At 36.9% G+C, this 17,801-nt stretch overlaps 1 protein-coding gene across 4 annotated transcripts in view; it reads right to left on the bottom strand.

Moving 5' to 3' along the window:
• chl1a (cell adhesion molecule L1-like a) overlaps window positions 1-12,902 on the bottom strand; it is a 59,346-nt gene extending 46,444 nt beyond the window's left edge. For all 4 annotated transcript variants that reach the window (XM_078949900.1, XM_020704547.3, XM_078949901.1 and 1 more), the window contains exon 1: window positions 12,553-12,902. The gene's annotated coding sequence lies outside the window, so the exon portion shown is untranslated. The remainder of the gene's footprint in view (window positions 1-12,552) is intronic.
• Between the last annotated feature and the right edge of the window lie 4,899 nt (window positions 12,903-17,801).

The raw sequence follows: 17,801 nt of genomic DNA, 5'->3' as shown, positions 1-17,801 counted from the left end.
CTGCCTTTTGCTCTTATGATAATTGTTTTAAGTCTTTACTGTTAAGTCATTCTTTGTCCATAGCTTATGACAGAGAGATGGCCTCGCTTTTGTTGCTGTTATATCTCCAAAAATCAGTGCCTCTGATGCAGTTGAAAAAGTTATTGTCTCTCTCAAGGTAATTTTATATTTGTTAATTTTGAGCATGTTTAAAACTGGTGAAGAGTTAAATGAAACAAATTGTAGGCAAGTTTACTTTAACATAGAATGCTTGTGTTCACTTGTGCAGTGCTATTTCTGACTTGAGTGTCCAATGTCCCTTTTAAACCTCAGTCTTGCTGCAGTTCGGAAGAGCATCTTCAGAATCAGCAGAACAATCAGCCATACCTCCTAGCCGTCGGTCGCGAAAAGAGGAACATCAACAGGTTCTACATCTCATTTGACAAGCGTCTCATCCCTTGCCAGGCAAACTGCTCCCTCTGGGCATTTGATGAAAAAAGCTCATTTTGTTTTCAGTGTGTCTTATGATGGTGCACTTCTGAATTTCTACACCTTTTTGCAGACTCCAGTTTACAATATTGATATGGGTAAAATGAAGGTGTCACCAAGAGTTCGAGACATGAGAGCCAAACTCCTTAGTCAGGAGGTGCTTCTCACAACCCAGATTTAAAGCCAGGGCAATTAAAGGCATTTTGAGCAAAATGCTTATTTGTTTTTTGTGCAAGAAAGTTTTTCCCAGCAGTCAGCAGTTGATTTCACAAATAAAAGGTGAACATGGTTATTATCCTGGACCAAAGTTCAAGTTGTTTTGTTACCCATCAGCTTCAGTGTCAAACTCATGCAGGCTTTAGAAAGCACCTCAACATTATTCATAGCAACGTTGAACAAATTTTTTTTTTTCCACTCTCATCCAAGTTTTTTTTTGTTATTCTGTCATGTAATATGTTTTATTTGACTGCATGGGAGTAAACTATTAAATATTTTTTTAAATTTTTTTATTTTTTTTTTAACTTGTCCTGTCCAACAGCTGGGCAGTCAGATGAGAGCTGAGGGCCTCTTGGGTTGGACATATTTTACTTTAACAAGAGGGGTTATTAATCTTCAGACAAACCAAAGGTATGTCTGAATAAACCCCTTTTGTAATTGAGGCCAAACTTTATTAATTTCAAACATGTCTGAAAATCTTTGGTGTTGGACCGGACGGAAAAGGAAAGAGGGGAAGAAGAGAGAGGGATGTTAGAGAGAGGGGGGGTAGGGGGTGATAATAGGAGGGGAAGGGGGATAAGACCATGAAGCAGCATAAAGCAACAAGTTTACTGGTTGTTAATCATTATGGTAAGGTTTAAATGTAAAAAAAAAAAAAAAAAAAAAAGGGCGGAGCCTGTCCACACACACACTCAAATGTTATAAACACACCTGTTAGTTGCAAAAATGTCCACCTGTCGACATGTAAAAAAAAAAAAAAAAAAAAAAAAAAAAAAAAAATTTTTTTTAAATTACATCTTTTGGGAATTATTTCAATGTCGGTTATATCATTTTAACTATTGTATCGTATTATAGTAATGGATAAAAAGTTTTAGCTAATTATTTAATAGAAACACTTATTTGGGTATTTTAGTGTCTTGTTAAGTTTACAGAGTTAAGAAGGAGCTCTGACTGTTAATTTAACATATTTATTGACAAGTGACTCTGACTCAGTGTTAATTTAACATAATAATTGAGTTAAACAAGTGACTCTGACTCGTTGTTGAATAATTTAACTATTTTGAAAATGTTAATTTAACTCAAAAAAGTGTGGAGCTATATAAACCCTGAAAAAATGTTTATATTAACTCTGTGGGAGTTGAATCAACACTCCAGTTTTTGCTGTGTATGTATTTATATAAAGTACTTTCTTATTGCTGAGCATGTATAAAGAATTGGTTATTCACCTGAACATTTGTTGTGAGTTGCATAATGCTGCTGTGTGCTACGAGTCTTTATAGCGGACGTATCTGTTTTTTGACTTGGCGAAGGGTAGTGTTCCACGCTGTTAATTTAACCCTAAATATCCCCTCCTCTCCAAGTCAAGCATCTCTTTAAGGAGGTGTGTGGTTACAGACAGATTGGCCATTCACAAGATCTGTTCAGTTTATTAAGTACATCTACTTAACCCAAGAGTGAAAAAACATCTAGCCTTCCTTGTGAAAACTGAACATGGATCTTTAAAGTTTGACTCATCATCTTATCTGTGACTAATCTACTGTCACAAGCACAACTTGCATGTTAGTCATGAATAACTGAACTCATCTTTTTAGGCTAAAAATACAAGAATAGAACATCAGCACCAAGGAGAGTTGACAAATGTTATGCTGTGTAATTTTAGAATGTACTTCCTTTTCATTTTTAGTTTCAGCTAGTTTTCCAATCTGTGTTTCAGCACCTCTAGGGCTCAGAGCCAATGGCAATCAAAGAGGTGCCTCTTTGAAAGTGTCACGACCACTTAATTTGCATTTCTGGATCACCATGAATGAAAGTGTTTGTTCTGGCTGGCGCAATCATTTGAAAGGTTCATTAAAGAGAGTTTTTGGGATACAAAAGTGTTGCGTCGGAAGTTTAGAAGCTGGTTTATGAAATGTCAGAGGAAATTGTAAAAAACGGATTGGGGCAGATCAATCTGCAAATTATTTAAAACTTGAATATTCCAGTTTGTCGACGAGCCATGACAGCTTCAATCATTGTTTAAATAACTGAAATGACTAAACAATTAGGTGCATCATACATTCAGAGACAAGTATCAGGCAAAGCCTGTTCACAAGAACTGTAACCCGGGATGCAGCATGCCCCTGGGCGTGTCACCCAAGTCTGTCACTGCTTCAGATTCCCACACAGCGCTGCTATTAGCATTAATGAAGTCCAAATAAAACCTATCATTACACAATCTAACAAAAATTACCACAAATCTATACTGTTCATCAAATGTTAAAAAATAAACTGTACTTGTCTTTCCTACATCATTGTTTTTTCTTTTGATAAGATAAACTTATCAGAAAGTTTTCTGAGAGGTGAAACCACCTAAGTAGAAGGGCACACCTGCATTTCAATGCAAAGGTGATAAACACACCGTATTTTCTGCATTAGGTCTAGACTGGGTTATAAAGCACACTGTCAATGAATAGACCATTTCAGTACAAAGATACCCCTTGTTTGTCCAAAGATTCATAACTCCCTATTGTAACATTAAAATCTGTCCAACAAAAGAGGCCTTCAGCTCTCATCTGTTTGCTCAGCTGCTGGACAGGACAAGTTAGTGAAAAAAATAAATAAAGTTGTAGATTTTTTAATTGATGTCATATATATAAGGTGCACCAAACTACAAGGCGAATTAGGCGAGACGAGAGTCAGGGATAAGCTAAACAGTCAGTCAGATTTTATTAACTATGTTTACAGTAAATATAATTCTTGCTTGTGACACACTACAGGTTAGTCACGCTGCAGTATTCACAATACCTGTTGTTCTCAACCTTGTTTGCACACATTCACAATATATCCAACCTCGTTCCCCCTTGTACCTCTCAAAATAGCACTGACATCAGTAAACACAACCAGAATTATTCCATATATAAGGTGCTCTGGATTCTAACGTGCACTGTTGTTGTTGCTTTTTTTTTTTTATTAAGGCTTTTAAGTGCCCCTAATGGTGCAGAAAATATGGTAAAGGAATGAACAAAATGTTGCTTTACTGTCAAAGGATCATTCTGATCAAACCTGCCTTGAAAAATACCATAATGTATTCTAGTGAATTCAAGTAAACCCACATGCCAGGCCATTTTTTCCATCTTTTGAAATCTTTGATGAAGCCTGTGATGTAACCGATTCACAATTTAGCCAAAACATTTCAGCAATGTAGTTTGGGCAACGTCAGAAAGACTTAGTCAGCTGCTATGTCAAAAACTCTGGGTTTTGACATGATCATTGACAGGTTTGTTAAAAATAAAAAAAATGTAATGTTTTATTTTCATAGACCGTGTACTTGTACAATTACGACTTTTTAAAGACTAAAAAAAAAGACTTAATTCTGGTAAATTGTTGCTTGTTATTCATAATTTTGCAGCTTTATTTGTGTAAAATCTTGACTTCTTTCATTTCAAAAGTTAACATGACTTTTATTGTCTTCTTTTATTGCGGCACTCTGTTGTAAATAAGTCACCTGCAAGACTTTTCATGTTGTTTATTAATGTCTGAAAATGAATGTTTCAGATTTTATAGATAGACAAGATTCTCCAGATGCTCCATGCGCCTCAATGTCAGATAAAAATCAGCATCTGGATTGATTTTTGATAAGATTAAAGGGAGCAGGGCTGTGATCCTGACTATGAGTGGGGGGGGCATGAAGGGATTGGAAAGAGAAGTAAAGCAGTAAGGGGGAGGGTGCAGACATTTTCGGGGGTGATATATGTGGCACAGAAGAAAAAAATCCATGGGAATCAAACTCATTAGCATATGAATGAAATTCCATCAGCAGGAAAACAAACTGAGTTCAGAGCCTGTTGTTATGATGTGTATGAGCGGTAGATGAGAAAAATTATGGATACTCGGGTCAAAGTTAATCCCTGTATTATCTAAACTCCGTAACCAAGAGGGCTTGGGAATATGATGAACCGAGCATCATGTACACCACCATGATTCCATTACGTACCATAACTGAACAAAAGATATAGGGTGTGCAGGACAAACTGACAGAAAAATAAACACATAATTGAATTGAAACTGTGACCCATGACTTTATCTGGCTTAAAACTATATTTTTACAGGTATTTGGATAAAAAAATCTGCAAATTAACCAAAAAGATTTTAACTTTAGCAGATTTTTATATAGAATCAATTACAGTGTGGAGCAGGGGTCAACAACGTTGATCAATCAATCAATCAAAGAAACTTTATTTCAAAAGCATTTTGGATTTTTCTCCCTAGCAACTGGGCCATCATTAACTATAGTGCAAAGTGTACTACCAAAAAAATGCTAAAACATTTTCAATATATCTGAAATCTTATTTCATTCACAAACAGCAGGTCAAACAGCTTTTTTAAAACATATTTTAGCATTAACTTAAACAAAGTGCTTACATAACAATGTTGCACAAGGAAAATAGGCCGAAGTATTACAACTATGTTTGTTTGAAAAAAAGTACTGCATTTGTGGTTTGTCATACCTACAACAATAGGATTGGCTACATCAAAACAAAATACCAACAATAGAACTTCACAACCATCAACATGAAAAAAATAGCTGTATGCTTTGGGCTTATGTTACATTATGAGACAAGTCTTGAGTAATTTAATGTAAGTTAATCTTGTGATGATGCTTTTATTGCATTTAAATTAAATGTTTTTCATTAGTTTGCCAATTATAGTCATATACATTTTCTGCTATTGGACAGCGTGATTATAGTAAATAGAGTGGCGATCAGCTGTAGTATTCATTTTAAAACTTGTTCACATGTTATGTTGACGTTTGACAGAACAGAAAGAATGTCTGGGTTTAATCTGACCTTGCTTGGTTATTACTCAACAAACTGAGTGTCATGTGCGGGGGAGGCTCGAGAGCCGGTAGGACCCAGATGCAGAGACGGGAGGCCAACGGGTTCAGGACTAAAGGGTTTAATAACAGAACAAAAAGCGCTGCAGAGCAGGATGACCAAACAAAAACGAAAACTTACTGTGACGTGACGAGAAACAGGGAACAAGGACGCTATGACCAGAGGACGTGAAACACATGAGCAGAAGTTAATGGACCAGCACAAGAGGAAGGCAGAGACAAGACTTATATACAAGCAGGGCAGACAAGACAGAGGTGAACACGATCAGGGCAGATGGGGACCAAAGGAAGTAAAACTCAAAAACGTGACAAGACAGGAACCCTTTCAAAATAAAACAGGAAACAGAACCAAACAAGACAGAACAAGAACTAAAACAAAAACCAAGACAAAACAAACTCAAACCATGACACTGAGTTTATAACTTTATGTCAGCAACATGTGACCATACAGTGTGGTAAAATGTTCTAATAATCTTCCATTTGTATTATTTTTATATGGAAAAACATCAGTGGTCTGAACTTGATGAAAAATGCAATGGAAAAGAAGTGGCAGTATTTATATAGGTGGTAGGGGTCACAGTAACAGCGCTGCATGAATTAGACCCTTTCCTTATGACCCCATACGTGGAAAAAAGCTCATTGTCACCCAAACTAGCGTTTTTTAAATCCGAAAAATACAAGCAGACGACAGATCTGATAGCATGCCACTGTCTTTCCCTCTGCGTGCCCCACGTGCCGACCCCTGATGTAAAGGATTGAAAAGTGTCTAGGTGTTTCCTACAACATGCTTCCTTCATCCAAAAAAAAAATACTTTCAATTGTCTACAGTTACACCAAATCCACAGTACTCACCAAGTCTTTAGTACTCAGGCAGAACCACACTTAACAATCACATCTACCCTCTGAAGGATTTACTGTATTATTACATAAATATCAATACAGTTTAAAATCATTTAAAACCTTTGAAAGAGACACTATACAGAATCGATCTATAACTTTTAAAATAGTTTCAAAATTAAATATATTGATTATAATCATTATTGCAAAATACCATTACGAAAGAGGTACGGGAGATTTTTGTTACTGTAGCGTAAAACCGACCAAGTGCATCACAGCGGACAACACACATGATGGCAGCAAAATATGATCAACCATCATTCCAGTCCAATGTGTGGAAATACTTTGAATTTAGCAAAGACATGACCATACAGTGTGGTAGAATGTTCTAATGTTTTATTTTGATGTGGAAAGACAACAGTGGGCTGAACTTTAGGAAACTAAAATGTGAATGGATTTGCCATTAATTCTTGTTTACTTGTTTGTTTGTACACAGTAATTTACACTTGATTATCTTGCAAGAAACTCAATGAGTTCACATCACCTGCACTGTTAAGTACCTAGGTCTTTATTTAACTTTTGGCCAAAGATGTCCTGGATTAATTTTAGGTGAGGGAATCGGATTGTTCAAAATGAACCAATATCAACTATGAATCATATTGTCAAACTACAAATAATGATATGAATCGAATCGTTGTTCAAATGAATCGTTTCACCCTTAATATAATTGCATGATGACTTCAAGACAACATTACCGGGACGAATGAGAACCTTCATTGCCAAAATAGCTTACACTTTCATGAAAATCTGGACAACATGTACACTGCAACACAGAGGGAATTGCATGTCTGACACCTATTTACTCATTTTGTAGTAGTGGGAACCTGTCATGACTTATGAAGCAATTATCTTAGTTTTTACAGCACTAGAGCATGTATAAACATGGTGGGGATGCATCAAAGCCAAATCCTCCTATCAATCAAGCAAGCACTTGTTTCTTAAGAAGTGCTTGCCATTTAGTTACAAATAGTTTTGAATGTGCAGCATAGCAAAATCAAACAGTTCTCCAATGATACATTTTCAGTATATGCCAGAACAACCTTGTTTTCTTGTGGACTGGCGATCAAGATAACCATCATAGGAAAGAGTGTGACACGGCAGATTTCTGCATTTATGGTTCTTCCACTGAGCGTTTGACATGAAGAGCAGTCCAAACAGTGGTTGCTCTGTTAAAAAGCAACTGTCTTGATGAACCCTGTGAAGAGAGTTTGAAGTGCCAACGGACCGTTCCTCACTCACAGGGAGGAATGCAGTCTATTGTCCAACAAACTTGTTCAAAAGCTCCTGAAGCTGTGACACAAGGGATGGAGGCATGCTGAGGGCGGCACACATGACCGCCCTTAAACCGGATGATCCAATTCAGGCAGGGTTCAAAGTTATTTGTGCCCCCTGTGTGAGGCGCTGATTTACCCAAACATTTGTTGACCCGAGAGGTCGTGACCTTCAATCTCTGGAGCTGTTGGTGCCAAAACGCAGGAAAGCAAACTCCATGGTAACCAGAATGCTTGTTTGTCGGATGAAAGATTTGACTTTGAATTTATCTTAAGAGTAGACACCTAAGCCCCTGACAGGTGAAGCTCAGATACTTTTTATTCAGACAGGACAGGATAGACAAGAAATCCCCTTCTGACAGTAGCATCTCTATTTTGAGATGATGTGCTGAGTGTCTGGAAGTTCCTGTGTGTTAGTAGCTCTGTCTAAATATGTCGAGAGCATTCCAAACACAAACCAGCTGTCCTTGAAGCCCAGCAATAAACACCGTCAACTGGTACAAACATCACAGCTGACGTTTCTCTAAAAAAGCCAGTTTTGGACAAACACGTCACAATTGAAGGGTGATAATTGAAAAGAAAAATTAGGGGAAGGCTCAAAGAGAGAGGGTCAAAGCCCAAGTTGGCCGTTTACACAAAGGAAATTGTGAAAAGAGTTTCAGTCATAAATTCCCATTTTTGTATCTATAGTAGAAGCATTCCCAGAGGTCTTTTTAATTACAACTTTGGCATTCTTAGCCCAAATCCAAAAAGCTTGTGTTGTTTTCTAGGACATAGTTTCTGCAAAGCAGCAAGAGTTCACCAGAAATTTGCTTCTAAGTTTTAGACAGTACAGCTGCCTTGGAATGGGCCTGCCTTCCTTTTACATCATGGATTTGTTTACACTCTCTCCTGCTAGCTTACAGCCCCTCAAACCCCCAACCTAATATTAGTAGTGTAACAAAAATGGCGAGCAATATGAGAGCTATCCAAACGTAGAGTTTTGAGCCAGATACCAGCTCAGACGAAGAAAAAGAAGACATACAAGGATCCAGTCATATGGTGACGTTTACGTACAAGTAAAGGCTTTTTCAAACAGAATTTTTTCCTCTGCTCCCAAATTATAATGATTTTAATAAAGAAATATTTAATCAATTAATAAATAAAAGATGAAAACTTTTATCGTAATTATCTTTATGTATGTTCTCCATCAGGAGAAAAGTGTTACATGAACATGTTAAAAACACCAAAAACACGATTTTATCAGAGTGGGTCTTTAAAGAGTTTTTACTTTAGCTTTTGATAATCAGTTTTTGGTGGATCAAACTCACTGAGATGGAAAAAGAAGAAAGATTCAACAGTTAAGATGACTCAACATGCATGAAAAGTTCTGCTTTCACTTCAAAGAGCAGATTCTGCAGAACAATGATCGCTTCTATTATTCTTCACTATGCTCTATTGCAAGATTATGAGCTTTAACAGCATTAAAATCTCTAATCCACAGATGCTTTCTCTGGGAATAACGATGTGTAAGAGATTGAAAAAAAAATCAAAGTAATCAAATATAATTTTCCTTAGGTTTTGATTATAGTGGAGGATTTAAAGTCCATTTCTCCTTTGCATTAAAGTTTGCTTTTCTCAGTAGCAACCAGCAATTTCTTGTGTCTATTTGACAGCTTTAATGTGATAATGAAAAACCTTTATCCACGCAAGCCACCAAATGACTGGACTGATTTTCTAACTTTTCTTCCCACCTCTTCTAATTAATGAAATATCCAACTCCGTCAACCTCATCAAAAAAGTTCCAACGCAAAAATCAATTTCAGGCGAAAACAGCCATCGCACTTGGTGCACCCCCTGAAATGTCTCAGGAGGGGGAAGACAAGAAAAGTTATTTGCCATCAGGTTAGGTTTATTCGGCCGCTAAATTAGATTATTAACTTATGTTATGTTCTTTCAGTCAGCAGCTTCATGTTGATACCATAATTTTGTTGACAATAAGCGACTGCCAAGGGGTTTGCTCTTGCCAGCGCATCAATGATTAAGTGGCTTAGAGACTCACCCCCTGCCTGGTAAGGCTCTTACACCACACTAGCTGCTTCTAATGGATAACAATGAGCTGCTCAGATGCTGACAGAGGCTAAATATACTCCATTCTGCCACAATACATTTGGTTGCATTGAAATCTTTCTATGCACAAAATTAAAGTGTATTGGTGCAAAGGAGCACATAACAGCATTTTTTTTGTATCGCGTGTAGGCATGAAGGCGGAGCTTTTGTTTGTTTCTCCACCTCTGTAAATTCAGGGTTTAAGCCAGAAACAGCAGTAGGCTCTAATTATACAATTGCTGATGGGCAGAGAGCTATCCGGTGTTTTTGACGAGTGATTGAGGAAGGTGGAGACAGCATGCCAAGCGTGTTGTAACACATTCTGGATATACCTGTCACTGAGAGTAGAATCTCTGTAAAAGGCGCGGGAGGTGATTTACTGGGACCTTGTAACACTTATTTTTCGTCAACAATCCCACTGTGGAGCTATTCGCTTTAGGGCCATTCCATGTGAAGTCACTGCTTTCATTTAACAAGTTTTATAGCTGAAACACTTGCTTAAAGTTTGGGACAGAAAACTCCTCCATACTTTTTTAATTGCAGTTTATTTTGTTGAAAAAGGGGAAGTTAAACACTTAAAGACACAAGGTGTTGTTGCAAATATCTGCAAGTGTCTACTCAGTCAGGAGGGAAAAAAGGATTGTTGTGCCATATTAACCGCTGATCTACTGACACTAAATATTAGCTTTAATAATTACCCTAAAATTATATGCAAAATTTCTTTGAAAGGGTTGATTGCAACTTGATTGTGTCGAAGTTTTAAGATCAGTCTTTTGTAATTACATTGTAAAGTTACAATAGTAGTAGCTGCACTTACACAATGACTTCTTAATTTGGCATTTTCATCTATTTTTGATCATTTTTACACTTTAAACTAGTAAAGGCAGCACAGTAAAGTTTTTCTCATGAGTTTTTTATGAATGTTTTTTGACAGGTTGCACAATGCAGTGTTTTTGCACAGCATCATTGCACAACACAGTCATCGCTGAGTGACAAACATTTATATTCAAATGTGTCATTTTATTCAGCCCACCACAATTTTGCTCTGACATGTTGCTTCAATGGCCCAGAAGGGAAAAGGAGAAGCTTTTCCCATAATTCTTTGTGTTCCAGTGTGCCACCTCTGCTGCCGGATGTCAATGTATCTTATAAAGTACACCTTTAAAAGCATCTGAGAGTTTATCAGTCTTCATTTAAGACCCAGTTTTGCAAGAAAATGTGTAATAGTTCCTTTGGCAAGCAATTTCTTATAAATCTGTTGATAGAAATCATGAAATGGCATTGGCTTTTAGCCGATTTCTGCAACATGGTGGGTCTATTTTACACTATAGTTTATCACAGACAATGAAAAAGTCTAGATAGTTATCTTTTAATGTTATTATTGAAGCTGTACTTTGTAGCAGCTAAACACAGCAGAAACACAATACACTAATGTTTAAAATATTCATTTTTTTGTGTTTTTCATAATATTGGTGTACTTCTAAACCAAGAAAACGGCAGAAAATATATTGTATATATAAGAAGATTTCTAAAGTATTAAAAAAAACATCAAAAGATTCTGTTCTTCGGGATTTTAAACGGTTAATCTAGAAGACGTTTTGCTCCTAATCTGAGTAGCTTCTTCCGTTCTAACAGCTGAGAGGAAATTCCCGTTTTTTATATGCTGACATCTTAGATGAACCTCTTAAAGTCCAGTTGCCCTGAAAAACAAAATCCTGAAATAAAATAGCCTGGATGACTTTTGACAGACAGAATTCAAGATGCAGATTTAGTTTTTTTTTTTTATATAAAACATTACCAATTAAACTTTATTGTTATTTGGGCTAAAAAAAATATAATCTGATAATAATTTTTTTTTGTTTTTGGCCGACAAAAAAAAGTTTCTATTAATTTTTACTGCAAGAAACATTCCATCAGTTTTCCTACTTTACGTTAAAACTGCTTTTCTTCTAAAAAAAGAATTTTTGAATCAATCATTTCTTATTGAGCCATATATCTAACTGAACTTGTGAATCTAAATTAAAATCCAGTCAGAAGTTTGTGAGTGATACCCGCTAAACAACATGCAATTTCATTGTTTTTGTGCTTTGTATTAAACTGTGTACAGCTATGATTTTATATTATTATACATTTATAAAAAAAAAACATGTACATAACAGGAGATGTTAGGGATTCCTGTAAACCTTTTGCCGTAATGAGAAGAACCTGAAACACACCAGACAGGACGCTTATCTAGCAGAACAACCTGTATTCTTTAAAAGCTTCAACTGAAAACTTGAATTAGACATTTAAACATATCAAATGCTTACTGAGGTCATCATATTTCATTTCAGGTATTTAAAAAAAGGCTTAATCTAAAGTTTCCCAGTTCAGAAGAACCAAGTTTCTTTTATAGTTTCCAGATCAATTTTCCCACCAGCATTCCCCTTCACACTCACAGAATGGATCTGATGTGTTTTACAGCTTTGACAGAACTAGATCTAAGCACATCTGATTTTTAATCACCAATCCAAAATGTGTTTTTAAATGCATTTATAGGGGATACCAAACCTTTTTCTGGCAATATTTGTTTGTTCAATTGCTTTACTTTTTTTATTTCCCAGTTGTCATGGAGATATGCACTTCTTTAGTTGGATGTATTACTATTATCATCTCTTTATGATCATGCTTTAACGGGAAAACGTAGTTTGTTTTGGTCTTGAAAAGCCCCCCAAACCCAATACAAACAGTCAAACTCACCCATACGCAGATCAGCAGCAGATGACAGGACTCGCTCGTTTTCCTGCGAGTTTTCAGTCTGCGTTACAGGAGAGTCAGGTTTGTTTTGAGCACACACCCGCACTTCGGAGACACGCCAATGCGCCTGTGTCGAGAAAAAGTTGTGCGTAACTTTGGTGCGTCTTTGGAGCCTCAGCCTTCCGGCGCGTCAAACTGTTGTTTTGAGCGACAGCCGAAAGTGCGCTGGCAGCAAGTAACAGGGAGTCCAGCCTCCACAGGACGCTCTATTTTGGAAGTTAATGGGGTCAGAGGACACGTGATGGCTGCTACAAAGCGTGTCGAGTATTTAAGTACAATATGTGAGCATATATACAAGGTATGGGGAAATATTTTGCCCACGTGTGCACGCAGGAGGGGCGTGGCCCTCCCTGCGTGCACCTTTCAAACGAACTAACACACTGTCGTTTAGAGCTCACTTAAGTTTTAAAACTAAACCTTCTCTGAAGATTGTTTATTATTATTTATATTTTTTATAACATCTCATGACAAAAATATCTGCACAGGGGCCTTTTTCATGTCTGCCATCTGCTTGCATTTAAAGTGCCCAAATACTAATTAGCTGCTTCTACCTGTTCTTTTGTTGTAGAATGCTGAGTGATTGCTATAGACTATGTCACTGTTTGCACAATAATGCTCCACACCCATCTGGGTTCAGTCAATACTCCGGCAGCAGCAGCAGCAGCAGCAGATCCATGTCTGCTCTGTGAACAATTAAACCCAATTACCACAATGGCTGAAAAATGTGTTGTTTATTCTGCTACAGAAGAGCGGAAACATCCTGTCAGTTCATGTGCTTTTGTTCCATTTTTTAAATGCTGATGTATAGACGAAGCTTCACTGAAGGTAGAATACAAAGATCAACCTTCGTTAGTCACACCTCATACAGTTAACACGTGTCACCATGTTTAGGGGGCTTGCTTTTATGTGAATACTCTAATGGACTTTCCATTCTGTCAATACATTTAGCATTTGATCACTAGATCTGATATTCAAGACGTGAAACTATTTTTCTAAAATCATTTTAGGCCAACTAAACACACAGTTTTTGTTTGTGTACCACATAGGTGCACTTTTTTCACAAATACATAAAATATTTTATCCATTCATCCATCTTCAGAAACCGCTAAATCCCCTTTGGGGTAACGGCTCTGCTGGAGCCAACCCAGATATTATTGGGCAAAGGCAGGGCCACACACACATTCACACCTAGGGACAATTTCGAAACATCAATTAACCTATGAAGCAAGCAGGTAGCTGTATAAGTGTATAACATATAAAATAAAAATTCAAACATGCAATATACGTTGTCCAATTATCGATGCCATCCCCCTTTTCCATGAAGCATAATTTAAAAAAAGAATAATCACTGTCAGAATTTGTGTCTTCCTGTTAAATGACGTCAGTGTGTAGTGCTGACCCATAACCTTGACCAGTGTCGTCAACACTAGTCAGACAAGAGACTGATGGAAGGAAAAACATACTCAAGAGTGGAGAAATGAATGAAACAAGGCTAAAATTCCATCATTAAAGTGCTAAATGTATACCAGTGTGCATATTAAAGCTGCTTGCTGATACTTATACAGTGAATTTTGTCCCAGACTTTATCGTTTTTGAAAGGTACAAAGTGCCCTGAAAAGGAAAACCTGTAAAAATGCTGTTGCCATGGCAATAGTTGTATAGTTCATTGTCATTCTTTGCTCCTGTGGTGTAACAATGCCACCTAGTGATAGAGATTTCCGGGGATGGCGGGGCAGAATGTCCGTGTGCAGATGTGATCGTTTCACAGTCTCAATTCAGGAAGATTTCTGAAAACAAGATGAGGTTGGATTTCCAATTCTGCAGCCTTTCAGGAAACACAAGCAGTTCTGCCTAATATCAACTATAAAAATGGAAAACCTGTGAGTCTTAACTGAAGACCTTATTATATTTAATTTAAATTCCAAAAACATTCATAAAATGCAATTGCGTAATTTTATTTCTAACACATCTTGTTGCTTTTTACCCTCATAATTTAACAGCTAACAAGGGAGGAAGTTTTTGCAAATGATTACAGCATGTTTTTGTTAAATATTTATTTGATAGCAAACAAATAACAGTAGATCTCGGGATGCAAAGAGGAAGAGAATCCAAGCTCAAGGGTACAAACACCATTCCACATGTTTATCTGTATAAACAAGTTGTGTACTGCTGTATTGAAGATCATATGTCATTTATTGATCCTTTGTATCGATCCCTTACCATTTATCTTGGATTTGGAAATCTCAACTTCCCCAGCATAACATTTATACATTTTCTTCTAACTCTACAGTGAGATGTTTTTTTCTTTTTCCCAAATATTATCCTATCTCTCATTATACAAGACTGCTTATTCATCTAACTCACTTTTCTTTGCTGGTGTTTTTTTTTTTAATTAAAGATCCAAAAATATCCTCTTATAATAACCAGGAACTTTGGTGTGTCAACAGAAAGCAATATAATTTTCATAGCTCTGCATTTTGATCCTTCTACTCAAAAAATGTTTAAAATAGCAGTTTTCATAGACGTGGCATCTTTCCTCACACAAAAAATAAAAACATTTAAAAGCATTTAAACAGACATTCATGGATGTACAGTTTATTTGTTAAAATAATGCTTTAGCATTGACGAGCACTGTGTTATCCTTAAAAAAACATTTTAACACTTCAAGCTTTCAAGTCTTCTCAGCTCCGGCTAACAATTTAAGGCCATTTGCAGACAAGTGCTGAAAAATGTTAGTCCTTAAGCTTTCTGGTGTTAAAGTGTTCTCAGGTCCTTCCACCAAACTTTGAAGAGCTGAAGAAAGACAGGGCTTTTATTCATCTGAGTTAACTTTTTGAAGTGTATAGGAGTCAAAAGGTTTTGATTTTACATAGAGATCCACAGGAAATGGTCTGAATAGAAAACTTGGCAAATGAAGACATTTCTTCAATTAAAAAACTGACTTCTAAGAACTTTATTTTATGATGTCTTTGTATTTCAAAAGGGATTCCAAAGAATGAAAGTCAATTGAAAGTTGCGGTTTTTTTAAAGTTGTTTTTTTGTATTTATTTACTGTACAGACACAGAATTTAAACAGACAAACAGACCAAAACAACAGGTAGAATGAGCCAGTATTTTATATTTGTGGCGTCTTTGTTACTTTTTATCACCTAAAAAGTTAACCTATAAACCAGTGGGGTTTTATCTAACAAATGATTACCATTTTTGTAGGCTTCTCTTTCTGATTAACCTTTATTTTACCACAATGTACTGTTTTGACTTCAGCCGCAGTCGTGGTTATCAGCAGCGCTGTCCAGAGCAATGGTACATGACAACATCCAGTGATGACAGTTTGCGTTGGAATCTTAAGCACGACTTTCTCCTTTAATATTGTTTTTGTGGCTAAAATGTCAAGAAAATGTGTGAGATAGAAAAGCTAGGGAGATATTTAAGCTGTTCTCTTCCTTAGATTTATGTCTGTACACTTTTCACCTACAACCTCACAAAGCCCAGCGTTTACATGCTTGATTCAAATCACATCCGATCTTAATTAGAACAAACCATAGAGTTAAACAAACACAATTCAAAGTTGTTGGGTTTTTTTTCAAATAGGATGACCTAAAACACCATCGGAAGCCAACCTGGGTTAATAAAGCAGTAACAAAACACTCCTAATTATAGGACCCCAAATCTCTGCACCTTTTTTTGTGGCTTACCTGAGTTTCATACAGCTTTATTTTTTTTGCACTCATGATTTTGCCATTACGTCATCCTGTATTTAAAACCCACAAAGACAACAGTTTTGTCATGGAAGCTTAATGGACCTACCGACTAGGAGTGAATGTTGACTGATAGGCGCAATCAAAGCCATCTGCTTTCACTTATTGACTCAAGACCCAGGGGTGTACACATGTGCAACAATGAGTGTAAGATGTTGTGTTGCAGCAAAATATGAGGAGTTACAGCATCACCACTTAACAGTATTACAGGCCCAGGGGGAAAATTGAAACTGAAATGTTAAATGACTTTAATACAAGTTCACTCTGGGAATATGTGATGAACTGTTGCACTCATGCTCAGTGCTGTTATGATGTTGCATCCTTTTGTGTGCAATAAGGCAGTTCTTAAGCTAGGGACTTTTGAATTTTAGATTTAAGGTGATGCTTGGTGTGAGGTGGAGTGTTGTGCAGGAGCCGGCAGTGGCTGGAGTTTAAGATAAGTCTCAAGAAGCAAAAGAAAACAATTAATTTCCCAGATCCATTGCTCCTTGTTTTCTGCATTTAATTGACAGAAGCAGAGATGTTCCCATTGCAGCATATTGGCGTCCATCTGAGAACAACATGCGAAAAAATTTGCATTAAAAGTGGCAAATGGTGTTTTTAAAAACATGTGACACAAGACAGGGAAAGGGAGAAAAACAGGTTTCAGCAGCAGATAAAAAAGTGCATTCACTATGTACCTGCATGCTTGCTTTGAAGGCTTAAAAGCCTGCATGTTAATCAATAATTTAGACAGGACTCCTGATTAAAAATCCAGAATTAAAATTTGACCAAAAGGAGACAGATGTGTCCATTCTAAACAAGTAATTGATCATGCATGAAAGTCTGAAAGTCGAGCACATCCACTGCTGTTCACAGTGGCCAAGATGTTACTGTTGCCGTTTGGCTCCTTCTCTGGATTATTTGTCACCTAAAACTGTGAAAGCTGACACTTAAGAGCGTCAGAGTGGTCGCCTGAGACCAGCTGTTTGAGGCTAATCGTGCTCTCCCGTTTGATGAGCTCGCCGAGGAGACTGTTTTTCAATACTACAAGTTGTGTATGCAGTTAGCGCCAAACTCCAGCTAAAGCATGCGTGTTGTTTTTTGTTATCAATGCGGCCACGCATGCAGGCGGGTGCGTCATTGATGTGCTGAGAGTGAAAACGCTCATTAGAAGGAGACAAATGAAAATCTATAATCTGCATCTTGGACCAATACATAACTGAAACCCAATCACCTAGAATGGATCTGCTCATTGAACAAGACAGAATAAAGGCTGGAAGCAATAGGTGTTTGTGTTGGCTGAATGTACATGTGCAAGAGGTCTCAGGATGAAACCCATGAGAGATAATCACCTGGGTTATCACTTCTATATTGTTTGTTCCTTTGCACCACAGGGTTCACCTGAGTATAAACCTCTAATGCTGTCAAAATGAAAGTAAGCACCGCTCCCTC

This window comes from Oryzias latipes, chromosome 7, assembly GCF_053564925.1.
Source record: "Oryzias latipes strain Hd-rR chromosome 7, Olatipes_Hd-rR_3.1".
NCBI classification, from domain to species: Eukaryota; Metazoa; Chordata; class Actinopteri; order Beloniformes; family Adrianichthyidae; genus Oryzias; species Oryzias latipes.
The sequence above is the reverse complement of the archived record's forward strand: the minus strand, read 5'-3'. Positions and strand labels throughout refer to the sequence as shown.